Below are 16,844 nucleotides of genomic sequence, written 5' to 3'. Positions count from 1 at the left end.
AAGAGAGAACCAGCTAAAGTTATGATCAGCAGAGAACCTAGAAGAGGTCGTGGACTGCGCGGTATACCCCGCTATCGCTGGCGGTGCATTGAGGAAGATGCGCGTGCTGTGGGCGTCCATGGAGGTTGGGAACCGGCGATTCAAGATCAAGTAACCTGGAACTCTAAAATACATTCAATTATGATTCGGTTATCCGGATTGTTCGGTCACTAGGTCACTAAGATAATGATGACGATTATTAATTTGTTTACGCAAATTTGGAATTATGGTCGCCCTTTGATCTGGGGTCGTTTGGGAGCATATATATAGGACTCAAATTGTGACAAACAATTACTTACAAAGCTGAAGCACGAGGTAGAAGCTGGCGAACACATGGAAGTATACATAATTCGACGACCTTGTTATTAGTATACAAATACTACAAATACTACAAATACTATAAAAAAATTGTCGACTCTTGTACCATAATGAATAATTACACGGGGTTACAAAATAAAAAAGAATGTACTTTTCAAGTGATTTAGTAAAGGTTAGGTTAGGTCAAATACAATACAAAGCCACATTTGATCAAATTAATATACCCTCAAAATCTTTATTTATAGCAAAAAAAACTATTTTTGGGTCTAAAATATGAGTTTCGCAGTCATTTTTCAGCCGGATTTAATTTTTTTGAGAATTCTGTAACGAGGAAGAAATGGCCCTATTAATGTATGCTATGTTATATTCTTTTGTTAAAAGTGTTATGCGGTATTTTCAATCACAATTGGTTGAAAAATGACAGCGTTTCCAAATTAGAAACTTGCTCGCATGATCTTTCAAAGGGCCGTCCCCATAAAAAATTCGATTTTTTTGCTCGATTGCGTATACATTTGGAAGCATGTGTATTAACTTTAAAGTTAAAGTTTGAAGATTGTAGCCGAATTTGGAGATAAACAGGTCGTTAGATGTAGAATTGAATCTTTAAATTTTTAATAAAATTGTTGAGTAATTTTTCTAATTTTCATGAAAACATCGCAAAATATTGGTTGTTTACGAGTTGCTGTCCTAAACCCGCAGAGTATTTTAAACAAAAGAACATAACATATCATACCGTTGGAGAGGTCTTTTCGTCTTCTTTGCAGAACACAGAAATTGAAAATCAGTTAAAAAATGACCGCATAGAAAATCTTTCAGCGGCGAAGGTCCCGAAAAATATGAAAACTTTTGGCTATAAATCAAGATTTTGAGGGTATACAGCATTTCTTCTACATTATTTTATGTTGCATTTGATGAAATCTATAACCCAGGTCACTTGAAAAGTACGGAATCACTATGGCACCGTGTTATTTGTAGTACTCCAAAGGCATTAAAAAAGTGAACATTGCGAAACTTTAATATGAAAAGTTAATATTTAAAAAACATACATAAGCCCATTCCTGTTCCACTTTTTCCCTGGTGCATGGTTGACATCTGGTCACAAGATGTTAGAGCAGAAGGCAAATTTTTGGAAGCGAAGAATACATCAGCGCTTGAAGTGTTCGGATCAGATGTATACTTGCCATTTGTGGCGGGTTGAAAGTCCCTTTCACCCATCCCACACACATGACCGGGACGACTGATGATCGCTGGCTGCGATTGCTCGACTGTGGCGGGGGGATCGAGGGCTTACATAGTGCCAACTGCGGTGCGTCCCAGTATTCGTTGAACCCCGATGGTGCGATGCGGAGAGCAGGAACGGGACGGTAGTAGCTTACGGCGAGAGTTGGACGATGAACTAGAAGCGTGAATCGGTTCAACCGTTGTATTGTTACAATTTGTGTAACACTTGCCGAGAAAGGCGGCTTAGAAGAGGTGGAGAAGGCTCCACCCACACATACAGGACCGGGACGACTGCTGAACGCTGGCTGCAAGGGCTCGACTGTAGCGGGGGATCGAGGGCTTCATGCAGAATAACGAAAAAATATTTGCGGATTCTTTTTGGTACGGCTTTCGCTAGCTGGCAGTGTTGCCACATCATCCAATTTTTTGAAACATTGCAGAATTTTGGATTATGTTTCCGAAAGATTATTTTTAATAAATCACAGGTTTTTGCTAATTTCAGCTTGGAAATGTACTTTAAGTAGCTGCACATTTTTGTATTGTTTCGGAAGGATAAATTTAAACAAATAACAGATTGTTGCAAATTTCAGACTGTCAATAAACGCGCAAGCAGCAAATAACGAATATAAACTGCGTAATTGGATTATCGCTGTCAAAGATTGGAAATATTCCAATTTGTTCTTTATTGTCTGTTATTGTTATAGCCAGTTATTGGTTCTTTACAAAATATTTAAAAAGTCTAAATTAACTAATACTCTGGTTCAGATTTATTTTTCCCGACTAACCCTTCGTTTCAAGGTGGCGAAGAGTTGCAAATATTGCTAATTTCTTTCACAAAACAATGGAAATGAAAAACAAATAAAATTTACTACAAATTAACCTTCTGGAAGTCGCGCTAGTGCACTGAGTGCATGCTGCTCTGAAAATTTAGCGAAATCGTCTTAGGGGAGCAGCGGCTGCTCGTTCGGTAAGCCATATGCGCGACTTCCGGAGAGTAAAGGAAAGTAATATTTTGCTATGTGCTACAATTGAAATGTTGCATTCCACTAAGTCGCTCAAAATGGTGTAAAAAGTTATTTTACTGCAATTTTACCAAATCATTTCACTCTTAGTGGTGCTTATCACCAGCTGCACTAAGGTCTGGCAGATTTGTTCTAATCCAATTGACTAGGTCAACATCAAACGAGTTCTTGTGGTGTTGTTGCTACTCCAGCAGCGATCCTTAACTGGGCTAGGGAGGTGAGTTTCAATATTTTAATTTCATTTGAAAGATCGGAACTTTTCTAGCTTTTGGTGAAAAAACTGCGGGAGCGTTATTTCTGTAAAAAACCTATTTTAATCCACGTAGCGGTGCAATTGTGCCTTTCTCAATCATGAATCACGAGAATGTGTACGTTGTTTATATTCATTAAAAGCTTTTAAATGAATATATTACATTTTATTATCATACATCACATGACAACTATATACAGGAAAAGAAATCATTATACGAGTTCTAAAACTTTGAAAAGCCACGGTAATATTGAACTGAAAAAACCTGTTTCAATTCACCTAGAGGTGCAATTGTGCCTTTCTCATTTCTCCAAACTATGATTTTATAGCTGGTTCGTACAATATAACATAATGGAAATGTCTTTCCTTCTTATTACGGTTTGAATCGGAGTTTTCTAGGTGATCGCACTCCACAACCCGTAACTCCGGAGCCGGAAGTCGGATGGAAATGGAATTTAATATCAGTTTCCGGGGACGCAACACCTTTCATTTGAGACTAAGTTGACCAAATCGGTCCAGTCATTTTCGAGAAACCAATATAACCGTTATTCTGAATTTGGATGCTTCCGTATCAGTCGATGGTGGCCAGTGTGGCCAAAGAGGCTTTGAATGACTGTTGGTGACCTAGATCTACAAATTCAACAGTTGTGTTTACATTTTGGAAAAAAATTTCACCTTTTTACATTCATCGCAGAATTCGTTAGAATAGGGATTTGCTGCGTAATCGTACGTATCACCCTGTAATTCAGGAACCAGAACTCGGATCCACACAAAATTCAACAGCAGCTGATGGACCTTTCATTTAAAATCAAGTTTGTCAAAATCGGTTCAGAAAATTCCAAGAAACCGATGTGGACAAATCAACAAATTTTGTTTTGTAACCATAATCTTCAACTCGTAATCCGGAACAAGATGTCGGTTGAAGGGCAAGGCAGGGGGGGGGGGGCGGCTACGCAATACTCAACTGCATATTTTGCCTTCCATTTGAGACTTGATTTGAGAAAATTGGTTCAGTCATCACCGAAGAACCGATGTGACTTTAATTGTGGAATATGCCCGGAACTCCGGACTTCCGGAATCGTCGATAGTGGACAATATATTCAAAGAATGTTTGATTGGCAATCAGTGATCTAGATCTGCGATTGGAAATAATTTGGTGACCATTTCAATAGTTTTTAGCCTCTGAGGTATTACGATTGTACCGATTTATATGAGAAATTCCAGTGTATCCTTACTAACACCCCTGTAACTCCAGAAGCAAGAGTCAAAACCGAATGAAATTCAGCAGCAGTCAATGGTATTACTTTATCTTTCATTTGAAATCAAGTTTGTAAATATTGGGAGAGAATTCGTTGGGGAATGGGTGTGATATTAGCCTTGGAACTTGGCGGGTTCCCCGGGGTGTCATGAACCGTCATAGGTGGCCAATGTGGTCAAAGCTGCTTTAATTGATCATTAATGATCCAGACCCGCAAACTAGAGTAATGTTACATCAATTTTAATATGTTTTACATCATTTGAACATCATGGTGGTACCAGTTTATATGGGAATTTGCTGTGTGACCGCACTCTTCAACCTGTAACTCCAGAACCGGAAGTCGGATCAACTAAAAATTCAATAGCAGCTTATGGGAGCGTTATACCTTTCAGATGAAAAGTTTGCGAAAATCGGTTTATCCATCTCTGAGAAAATTGTGTGAGTTTAAATGACACACACATACACACACAGACATTTGCCGATCTCGACGAACTGAATCGAATGGTGTATGACAGTCGGTCCTCCGGGCCTCGGTTAAAAAGTCGATTTTTACAGTGATTGCATAGCCTTTCTTTATATGAGAAAGGCAAAAAGGTGCGAAATCGGCAGTCCCAAAGGTCGATTTTTATAAAAAAAAAAATTCGAGATAGCATAAAATCTCGACGTTTCATGCATTTTAAAGATGTTTGGCATCAAAAATACTAATTCGATTTCTGAAATTTCATGGGGTACCCCCTTTGAAAAAAAAATTGAGTTCCGGCTTATATGGGAATTTCATATGTGACCGGACGGTTTAGTCTATATTTCCGGACCCATATAAGCGATCTGTACGAAATTTTATAGACATCTGTGGGGATATTATAGCTATCATTTGGAACTAAGTTTGTGAAAATCGACCCAACCATTTCCGGGAAACTAATGTGAGTTCGTCAATTTTGAAAGATGGCCGCTTTTCCCGGGCACTTCCGGAACCCTCCATGGTGGTCAATGTAGTCAACGAAAATTTGGTTGGCCGTCGGTGACCTAGAACAGCAAATTTAAGTTGTTTGAGAGGCATTTTAGCGAATTTTTTACCTTTTTTGCTTTCATCGGAGTATCGGTTTGAATCGCAATTTGCTATGTGATCGCACGCCACAACCTGTAACTCCGGAACCGGAAGTCAGATCGGGATGTAATTTACGGGGGCGCAACACCTTTCATTTGAGACTAAGTTTGGTTGAATCGGTTCAGCCATCTCCGAGAAACCGATGTAACTGTTATTCTGAATTTAGATACTTCCGCCGGGTCTTCCAGAACCGATGATGGTGGCCAATATGACCAAAGAGACTTTGTATGGCTGTTAGTGACCTAGTACTACAAATCGAAGCAGTTGTGGTCACATTTAGGAAAAATTTTCACCATTATACATTCATTGCACAATTTATTAAAATCGACATTTTCTGCGTGATCGTGCTCACCACCCTGTAATTCCGGAACCGGAAGTCGGATCCATCAAAAATTCAATAGCAGCCTATGGGAACGTTGTATCTTTCATTTGAAACTAAGTTTGTCAAAATCGGTTCAGCCATCTCTGAGAAAAATCAGTGACATTTTTGGTCACATACACACACAGACGCACATACACACATACATACATACATACATACATACATACCTACATACACACGCACAGACATTTGCCGAACTCGACGAACTGAATCGAATGGTATATGCCACTCGGCCCTCCGGGCCTCCGTTAAAAAGTTGGTTTTCAGAGCAATTGCAATACCTTACTATTGAGAAAGGCAAAAAAGGATTTTTTTACTGTGTTGACGGTGTGAGTGATGTATTGGATGAAAATGAGCTGAGAGACACATTAGTGAGCCGAAACGACGTCTTTGAAAACCTGACGCACTTCAAGCTTCGAAAAGCATACCGCAATGAGAAATTTCAGTTCAACAACTGCAGCGCTATCATTGAACTCGATGCTAAAACGTTCACTGCGGCCATGCAGAAAGAAAAACTTAATAGCGGGTGGGACCAATGCAGAGTGCTTGATGGACTGCAGGTGACAAGATGCTTTAAATGTTGCGGATACAACCACAAGAGCAATGAATGCAAAGCAAAAATTTCAAAGTGCCCAATCTGCAGTGAAAACCACCCCGTGAAAGAATGTAAATCCAAGACGCAGAAGTGTGCAAACTGTGAAAATCTCAACATTAAGAGAAAGCTTACCATTGACACAAATCACGCTGCTTGGAGTGTCCTTTGCCCGGTCTACACTAAACACTTAGAAAAGCGGAAAAACATGATTGATTATTTAAAGTAGCAATCATTGTGCAGTTCAAAAGATCGTACCATCAACAACGTTCATCTGCTTCCCACGGAACTTGCTCGTCATGGCCGCGGCCTTCTCCGGTCAGATCCACAATTGCAGCATGCCGATGGGTGTAATCAGCCCGATTCCATCAACGACGTTCTTTTGGTTTCTACGGAACTTGAATGTTATGACAGCGACCTTTCCCGGTCAGGTAAAGCTCAGGAGGGTATATGTCCTCCCGAGGATACTCAAGATACTGCGCACCTTAAACTAGACCCACAATTGCAGCATTCCGACGGGTGCAATCAGCCCGATTCCATCAACGACGTTCTTTTGGTTTCTACGGAACTTGTATATTAGAGCAGCGACCTTCCCCGGTCAGGTAAAGCTAAGGAGGGTATATGTCCTCCCGAAGCTACTCAAGATACTGCGCGCCTTAAACTAGATCCACAATTGCAGCATTCCAACGGGTGCAATCAGCCAGATTCCATCAACGACGTTCTTGTGGTTTCTACGGAACTTGTATATTATAGCAGCGACCTTTCCCGGTCAGGTAAAGCTAAGGAGGGTATATGTCCTCCCGAAGCTATTCAAGATACTGCGCACCTTAAAGTAGATCCACAATTGCAGCATTCTGACGGGTGCAATCAGCCAGATTCCATCAACGACGTTCTTTTGGTTTCTACGGATGTTATGGCAGCGACCTGTCCCGGTCAGGTAAAGCTCAGGAGGGTATATGTCCTCCCGAGGCTACTCAAGATACTGCGCACCTTAAACTAGACCCACAATTGCAGTATTCCGACGGGTGCAATCAGCCCGATTCCATCAACGACGTTCTTTTGGTTTCTACGGCACTTGTATATTATAGCAGCGACCTTCCCCGGTCAGGTAAAGCTAAGGAGGGTATATGTCCTCCCGAAGCTACTCAAGATACTGCGCACCTTAAACTAGATCCACAATTGCAGCATTCCAACGGGTGCAATCAGCCAGATTCCATCAACGACGTTCTTGTGGTTTCTACGGAACTTGTATGTTATAGCAGCGACCTTTCCCGGTCAGGTAAAGCTAAGGAGGGTATATGTCCTCCCGAAACTATTCAAGATACTGGGCACCTTAAAGTAGATCCACAATTGCAGCATTCTGACGGGTGCAATCAGCCAGATTCCATCAACGACGTTCTTTTGGTTTCTACGGAACTTGTATGTTATGGCAGCGACCTGTCCCGGTCAGGTAAAGCTAAGGAGGGTATATGTCCCCCCGAAGCTACTCAAGATACTGTGCACCTTAAGCTAGATCCACAATTGCAGCATTCCGACGGGTGCAATCAGCTAGATTCCATCAACGACGTTCTGATCTCCACGGAACTTTTATGTTATGGTAGCAAACCTTCCCTGTTAGGTAAATGCAATGAATGTATATGTTCTTCCGGAGTAGGACATACAGATGCCGCTCCCGCTGAAAACCCACCCCCATTACAGGTGGACGCCATCGCCGCTCATCTTTATACCGCTCAACCGTCAGGACATTACTTGCACGATCATGTTAGTATCTACTATCAGAACGTGAGAGGACTACGCACCAAAATTGACGAGTTGTTCATCGCTGTTTCAGATGCCGAATATGATGTTATTGTTCTAACCGAAACGTGGCTGAATGATCAAATCAATTCACTCCAGTTATTCGGCTCAAAGTACACAGCTTACCGTAACGATCGCGATCCAGACAGTACAGGGAAAAAACGCGGTGGCGGTGTGCTTATCGCAGTGTCCAACCGGCTCTCGTCTAAACATAAAACTGCTAGAATCGATCTCGAACAACTGTGGGTAGATATTCGCGGTCGCGATACTAATATTTGTGTTGGCGTAGTGTATATTCCCCCCGACTCCGCATGTGATATAGATATTATTCAAAAGCACATAGACTCAGCACTTGACATCGCAACTTCCATTCATCTCAGCACGGCTCATCTACTGTTTGGTGATTATAATCAATCTGGACTTCTATGGAAAAGTACCTCCTCCGGCTATGCCTTCCCAGACCCTTCTGAATCAACCTTCTCTAGAGCGAGTATTGCCTTACTGAACGGAATGTCTGTATTGAACATGCTGCAAATGTGTACAGTAAATAACAGACGAAATCGAACCGTGGACCTCCTTTTCGTAAATGAAGAAGCTTCTATTAACTGCACCGTTTCAGAAGCCCTTGAGTCGTTAGTTGCTTGTAACGCACACCATCCTCCTCTTCTAGTAACGCAGATCTGTCCCCAGTTAGTTGTTTATGACGAAATGCTAGATGTCAGGGAGTTCAATTTTTCAAAAACTGATTTCAATAGGCTCCAGAACTCACTGCAGGCAATCGATTGGGAGACTTTACTGAATTCCGCGATCGATGTAGATGTTGCCGTAGAAAAACTTTCACTGGTCCTAAAACAACTTTTTAAACTACATGTTCCCGCACCACGTTCCCGACCAAAACCAGCGTGGTCCAATCGTCCATTACGTAAACTGAAAAGACTGCGAGCAGTTGCACTTCGGCATTACACCAGCCGACGAAACCCCCTCACAAAACGAGAGTTTATTGAAGCCAGCAACAGTTACAAGACATATAACCGCTTTCTCTATTCAATCGAATATACGAGGCAGCTTTTTATCAAATAAATAATAATATAATATAAATACATTTCCTATGTCATATAAACCTATATTTTATGCCAATTGATTACATTAACAACTTCTTGCATGATGATATCGATAGTTACAATAAAAATGCTTCAAGTTGCAAAAACAAATTCTTAATTATTTTGCAATGGAACATACGAGGTATGAACGATCTTAACAAGTTTGATAATATCTTACAAACCCTCGATCACTGTAATAACATGATTGATGTGGTTGTCATCGGTGAAACGTGGGTGAAATCTGGAAATGAAGATATTTTCAAAGTTTGTGGATATAATAGCGTTTTTTCATGCAGAGATCAGTCAAACGGTGGACTGGCAATCTATATAAGGAATAATATGTCACATAGAGTAGTAAGTAGCGGTATCGCTGACGGCTTTCATCATATTCATATCGAGTTATGTCAGCCGAATTTACTATGATATCCACAGTTTATATCGCCCCCCTTCATATGACATTGGAAACTTTCTAAACAAACTTGAAAATGTCTTGTCCACAACTTCAAATACATATCCATATTTTATTATAGGAGACGTTAACATACCAGTAAATCTCCCGAACAATAATGTTGTTACTAGATATTTAACTCTCATTAAGTCATATGGATTCGCGTGTACGAACACATTTATGACGCACCCAGCCAGTACTAACATTTTAGATCATGTTGCTTGTAGACTTGTGGATGTTCCACGTTTGCGGAATGACACTGTTTTTACGACAGTTAGTGACCATCTTCAAATATTTTCTTCCTACAAACTAGCAGTAGAAAAAGAACCTGTAAAATTGACAAAAACCATTGTCAACCATGAATAACGCTTAATAACGATTTCACAAATTTTATAAATGGCTTTCAGGTAACTGATGATGTGGACGCGGTTTTTAATAGTATTATTTCTATGTACAATTCTCTACTAACACAGTGCTCGAAGACAGTCTCCAAAACTATTAAGTGTAAAGGTGCCTACTGCCCATGGATGAATTTTGACCTGTGGACAATGATTAAAATTAAGAGTAATTATCTAAGAAGGGTCAAAAACAATCCTAATGACGAACACCTCAAAGCTCTACTGCGTCATGTCACAAAAAAAGTTGATGTTTTGAAGAAACGCTGTAAAAAAACGTATTTTGAAAACATTCTCACTAACACACCTCATTCGAAGCTCTGGAAAAACATAAATAATATTTTCGGTCGCTCTAAAGTTAAGAACTCCATCAGCTTGATATGCAATGGTGTTAGAATAGACGAAGCTAGCACGGTATGCGAAGTCATGAACGACTACTTCTCCACCGTAAGAAAAAAACTGGCTGATAGTATACCCTCCAGTCCTAGAGCCGATCCGCTTACCAATATGCTACGCATACGTGAAACGATCTACATGCGTCCTGCAACCGTCAATGAAGTTATTTTATTAATCAACGGTCTCAAGAAAATCCATAGCTGTGGTCCTGATAATGTTCCCCCCAGTATTCTGAAAACTAATTGTACCGCGTTTGCCAACATCCTCACCCAAATTTTCAATATAATACTTGAAATCGGCTGTTATCCAAACTGTTTAAAATTAGCTAAAGTAATCCCCATTTTCAAATCTGGAGACCCTTGCGACTCGTGCAACTATCGTCCGATATCAACAGTCTCAGTTTTCAACAAAGTTCTTGAAAAACTGTTGATCTCTCGACTACTAGAATTTTTAAACAAAAACACAAGATAATATATAACTTCCAGTACGGCTTTAGACAGGGTTGTAGTACCTTGATTGCATTAACTGAATTAATCGATTCTATTGCGAAAGAAATTGACGAAAAAAAAGTTGTTGGCGCCCTTTTCCTGGATTTAAAAAAAGCGTTTGATACACTAGATCACTCTATTTTGTTAGGAAAGTTAGAATGTTATGGTATAAGGGGTTTAGCCAATGATCTAATTCGCAGCTATTTGACGAATAGGGTTCAATGCGTGTCTATTGGAAATGTATCTAGCTCGTATAGAAGCATCGAAATAGGAGTTCCACAGGGCAGCAATATTGGTCCATTGCTATTCTTGCTTTATATAAACGATTTAGGAAGGCTCAAATTAAAAGATACAGCTCGTCTTTTTGCAGATGATACCGCCTTGTTTTATCCAAACACCAGCTGTAGTGGTATTGTACGAGATATGGAAGATGATTTAAAATTGCTTATAAAATATTTCAACGCTAACCTTCTCTCCTTAAATTTATCCAAAACCAAATATATGATTTTCCATTCATTGAGAAGATCTATAGCCCAACACCCTGACCCGTGTACCGAAAACTACATGATCGAGGAGACGAAAGTCTTCAAATACCTGGGTCTTTGACTTGATTCCACACTTTCTTGGAAAATCACTTGAAAAAAAGATCGCTCCATTATGTGGGGCTATGCGCCGGGTTTGTTCTTTTATCCCACAGCACGTGCTATTGAAGTTCTACTATGCGCATATCCATTCCCTTTTAAATTACCTTGTATCATTGTGGGGGCATGCCAGCATATCCAATTTAAAAAAGCTTCAAACACTTCAGAATAGATGCCTTAAAATTATATTCAAGGAATCAATCATGTATCCAACTATCCTGCTTTATACTAATAATTCTCATAACATACTGCCCTTGCTTGGATTGACTGAATTACAAACAATATTGTATGTTTTTAATGCACAGTACAACCCTCTAGAACATAATAACATACGGTTTACTACAGGCATTCGTATGTATACCACTAGGCAAGCCAATAATTTACAACGCACCAGGGCTTTCAGCAACCTTGGTCAGAAACGCATTTCCTTTGCCGGGCCAACGATTTTCAATCAGCTTCCTACTGAGCTAATACAGATAACAAATCGCATCCATTTTGAAACAAGCTTAAAACGTAATTTGAAAAATAAAATTAGTATGTTTTTAATATGAACTTAACATAAACTGCATAAACTTGATGTTCCCCCAAAAAGCTTTCTTTCTTTTCCTTTTCCATATTCTTAGAATGTTAATATTAAATTTAAATTTAGTTTAAATAGTTTAGTTTAAAATCCGAATCTATTTAATATTAATACTTCAGCGGGCCCCTTAAAAGGAATTATCGTTCCACTGGGTGCTCTTTGTAGCTATTATTTGTACATTATACTGTAATGTTTGTGCCGGTTACTTTCACGTGTTAATTTTGTCTATTTTTTTCGTTCTCAGCGTCTTCGCGAATACCTTTTTTTCGTTTTTGTGCAGACCTTTTTTGTACGCTGAGAACTGATGTGTCCACTACCAGGGGGCTCCCTTTGCGAGCCTTTTGGTGAGGGGGGTAAAAGGCGGGCTATTAAAAAAAAGACACGTCGCACAAACCTAATCGAACCTGAAACAAAATCCAAAGCAGTTTTGGTCTTTCGTTAACGGGAAATGTAAAGAAAATGGGCTTCCTTCCAGTATGTTCCTTGCAAATGAAACATCAAGTACCCCAAGCGGCATCTTGACCTATTTGCGCAGCAGTGCTCAAGTGTGTTTAAAAAAGTCTCGGCCAACTCCACTCAGATAGAACATAGTCTTCAGGATGTCCCTGATGATGTAATTAATTTAGGCATTATTCAATTTACTGACGAAGATATTCTAACTGCTATGAGAAATCTAAAGTCTTCAACATCGGCAGGACCAGATGGTATTCCTTCCATTATAATGAAAAGATGCGCAAGCGCATTGTGTACGCCTTTAAGACTAATTTTTAACTAATCGCTGTCGCAATCAACTTTCCTCGTCTGTTGGAAAAAATCAGCTATGTTTCCGGTTTTTAAAAAAGGTGATAAGCAAAATGTTGCGAACTATCGTGGCATAACTTCACTCTGCGCTGGCTCAAAGTTATTTGAAATATTAGTAGGAAATGTGCTGTTTCGTGAGACCAGAGCATATATATCGAAGGACCAACATGGCTTTTTTCCTGGTAGATCGACAACTACTAATCTAGCCCAATTCACTTCGCTCTGTATTAAAAATATTGAGCTTGGATCTCAGGTCGACACTGTATACACGGATCTCAAGGCTGCATTCGATCGTGTAGATCACTCTCTTCTACTGGCAAAGATGAAGCGGCTGGGCGCTTCGGATTATTTTATAGGGTGACTTAAATCATATCTCGTAAATCGTTCTCTGTGTGTAAAATTAGGAAATAACGAGTCATACAGTTTTATCAACTTGTCAGGAGTGCCTCAAGGGAGCAATCTAGGACCGTTGCTTTTCTCGTTGTTCTTCAATGACGTTTGTTTTGTTATACCTCCTGGGTGTAGACTTATATATGCCGATGATCTCAAACTATTTCTTATTGTGCGGTCAATAGAAGATTGCAAGGAACTACAGCAACACTTAGATGCTTTCTGTAGTTGGTGTAATCGCAACTTGCTGGCTCTCAGCGTGTCCAAGTGCTCCATAATATCTTTTACACGTAGAAAAAATCCAATACTGTGGAACTACACCATTTCCGGGGAATTGCTAGAGAGAATGCCAGTTGTCAGAAACCTCGGTGTACTTCTGGACTCACAACTGACATTCAGAAATCATTACTCTCATGTTACAGTACAGGCAAATAGAAATCTCGGTTTCATTATAAGAATCGCCAAAGAGTTCACTGATCTATATTGTTTGCGGGCAATCTACTTTTCACTTGTGCGATCTGTATTGGAAGCTTCAGCACCCAGTTTTTTTACACAAGCATTTGGATCAACCGAATAGAAGCAGTGCAGGCAAGATTCCTTCTTTTTGCTCTTAGAACTCTGCCGTGGCGTAACCCAACAGAGCTACCACCGTACATCGATCGCTGTCGTCTGCTCGATATGGAAACCCTAGCCAAAAGGCGGAACACATTTAGAGCAGTATTTGTTGGGAAGATATTAATTGGTCAAATAGATGCTCCAGATATTCTCTCACAAATAAATGTCAATGTGCCCCCGAGAAGTCTCAGATCGCATAACTTTTTAAGACTCGAGTTTCAACGCACCGAGTAGGGTCAAAACGAACCCATTAGGGCGATGTGTAATGTTTTTAATAGTGTTTATGGCCATTTTGACTTTTCTGTATCTTGTGATGTTTTCAAAAATAGACTAAGAAGGTTGACTTAGATTTTAAGATTCATTTTTTTGTAATATTTGATTTTTTTTTATTTATGTAATGCTGTGTACTATGATATATTTTATTGTAGTGTGAATCCATTGTAATTAGGTGTGAATATATGAAAAGATAATGGGTTTTTACGCCCATTTGAGGATTGCTTCTGAAGTATAACGGGAAACGTAAAGAAATGGGCTTTTTCCATACAACTACATTTCATGTAGACCAACATAGGTCAGATGAAAAATAAGTATAAATAAATAAATAAAATGAAATAAAAAGGTACGAAATCGGTAAAGTCCCAAAAAGTCGATATTTATAAAAAAAAAATTCGAGATAACATAAAATCTCGACGTTTCATGCATTTTAAAGATGTTTGGCATCAAAAATACGAATTCGATTTCTGAAATTTCATGGGGTACCCCCTTTGAAAAAAAAATTTGAGTTCCCGCCTATATGGGAATTTCATATGTGACCGGACGATTTAGGCTATATTTCCGGACCCATATAAGCGATCCGTACGAAATTTTATATACATTTGTGGGGATATTATAGCTATCATTTGGGACTAAGTTTGTGAAAATCGACCCAACAATTTCCGGGAAACTGATGTGAGTTCGTCAATTTTAAAAGATGGTCGCTTTTCCCGGCCACTTCCGGAACCGTCTATGGTAGTCAATGAAAGATTGGTTGGCCGTCGGTGACCTAGAACTGCAAATTTTAGTTGTTTGAGAGACATTTTAGCGAAATTTTTACCTTTTTTGCTTTCATCGGAGTATCGGTTTGAATCACAATTTGCTATGTGATCGCACGCCACAACCTGTAACTCCGGAACAGCAAGGCGGATCGGGATGAAATTAAATAGCCATTTACGGGGACGCAAAACCTTTCATTTGAGACCAAGTTAGGTTGAATCGGTTTAGCCATCTCCGGGAAACCGATGTGACTGTTATTCTGAATTTAGATACTTTCGCCGGGGCTCGGCGGAAGTATCAAAATCGGTTCAGCCATCTCTGAGAAAAATCATTGACATTTTTGGTCACATACATACACACAGACGCACATGCACACACTTACATACATACACACGCACAGACATTTGCCGAACTCGACGAACTGAATCGAATGCTACATGTCACTCGGCCCTCAGGGCCTCCGTCAAAAAGTCGGTTTTCAGAGCAATTGCAATACCTTTCTATTAAAAAAAGCAAAACATAATTAATTTTTAAAATGGTATATTTTTCAAGAAAAATCGTTCATAACTTTTCAAATAGAAGAGATAATAACTTTGTTACTTCAGCAAAAATATGCGCCATACAAAGTTCTAAAAGTGTTGCAAAAAAGGATTTACGATAAATCAGTGTATGAAATGACAAATGGAAAACAGTGATTTTAAGGCGAAAGGTTACAGGATCGGCTGCGGCGCTTTCTCGAATTTTTAAAACTTTTACGTAAATGATATCAACAATCCCTCTCGTGTAAAGTTGTGCAAGGAATTAAACTATTTTTTGGTATAACTAAAAAATTTAAAATTTTGATGATTACTCACGGCTAGCATTTTCTAGTTCGAACCAAAATATCTCCGATATTTTATTCAAAAGTACCCCATATTATTGCATAGGATTGTAGCCTGTTTTATGTAGAATTTTTCGTTCGCTTACATTATATACGATGCTTCGTTTACAAGTTATTCATATTTTAGTAAAGTTGATGAAATACCCATATTTGCAGCCGCATTTCTACCAAATGCCGTATGTCCAATCTAACTTCAGTGAAAATGAATACAAAGCGCACGTGCATGCATGATGTCGGTTTTGTGTCAAACCGGACTAAGCGATATTACATTGATACAGAGGAAAACGTGTACAAAGATTAAATCTTTACATTCTTTAAGGTATTATTCGCAATGGATTTATTCCATAATTCATGCTAATGATAATATTTTTCAAATCTGGCGCAAATGAAATGTAGCTGAAGAAGAAATTTTTGATTCATTCTTTTCATCATCTCATCTTTTGAGATTTTACTACTTAGTCCGGTCTGACTTTACACCGAAAAATATATTAAACTGTAACGTCTCAGGGAGCTGGTTTGTGTTGCCACCCGACTCGCCAAAAACCACTACTCTTGCCCAAAACCTGAATCCTCCCCGACACTACCTTACGGCATTACTTCGGGGAGGGTGTTTTTATGAGCATAACACCCACTCTAATTCCACTACTTAGCAGTTAGTTCCTTCAGTAGGGTTACAGCACTACTCCTCGACGGTGGTGTGTTCTTCACCATCAACACAGACTGGCAATTTCTACATGGTAGTCGGAAAGCTAGCAGGGCAGTGGCGTAGCCAGAAATTTGGTTTGGAGGGGGTTTTGACGAAAATCTTAGATTTTTCAACAATGTTGGCGGGTCTATTTATGACATGTAATCTGTAGGCCGCGATCGACTGGGTACTACCGTGTTCTGCAGTAATAGCGAAATGGGTTGGTGTGAGCGGGAATGGGCGCTATAACCCTACCGTAGGCAGAACTAAATACCTATCGCAGGTGTCAGTTATGTTGGGTGGCGCACTACGAGACAGGTTAGGTCAAGTTCAACGAGTGGCCCAAAAATACCCCTTTACTAACAATCAAGCAGGAAGGGATGAGCTGAAAACTCGCAACTTCTAAACC

The 16,844-nt window shown here is 39.6% G+C and overlaps 1 protein-coding gene across 3 annotated transcripts in view; it reads left to right on the top strand.

Annotated features, from left to right (window-relative positions):
- LOC131683102 (uncharacterized) overlaps positions 1-16,844 on the top strand; it is a 901,146-nt gene that overhangs the window by 205,182 nt on the left and 679,120 nt on the right. The gene's annotated exons all lie outside the window — the stretch shown is intronic.

This window comes from Topomyia yanbarensis, chromosome 2 (assembly GCF_030247195.1).
Source record: "Topomyia yanbarensis strain Yona2022 chromosome 2, ASM3024719v1, whole genome shotgun sequence".
In the NCBI taxonomy this organism is placed as follows: domain Eukaryota; kingdom Metazoa; phylum Arthropoda; class Insecta; order Diptera; family Culicidae; genus Topomyia; species Topomyia yanbarensis.
Note: the sequence above shows the minus strand (reverse complement) of the source record. Positions and strands in the feature narration are given on the sequence as shown.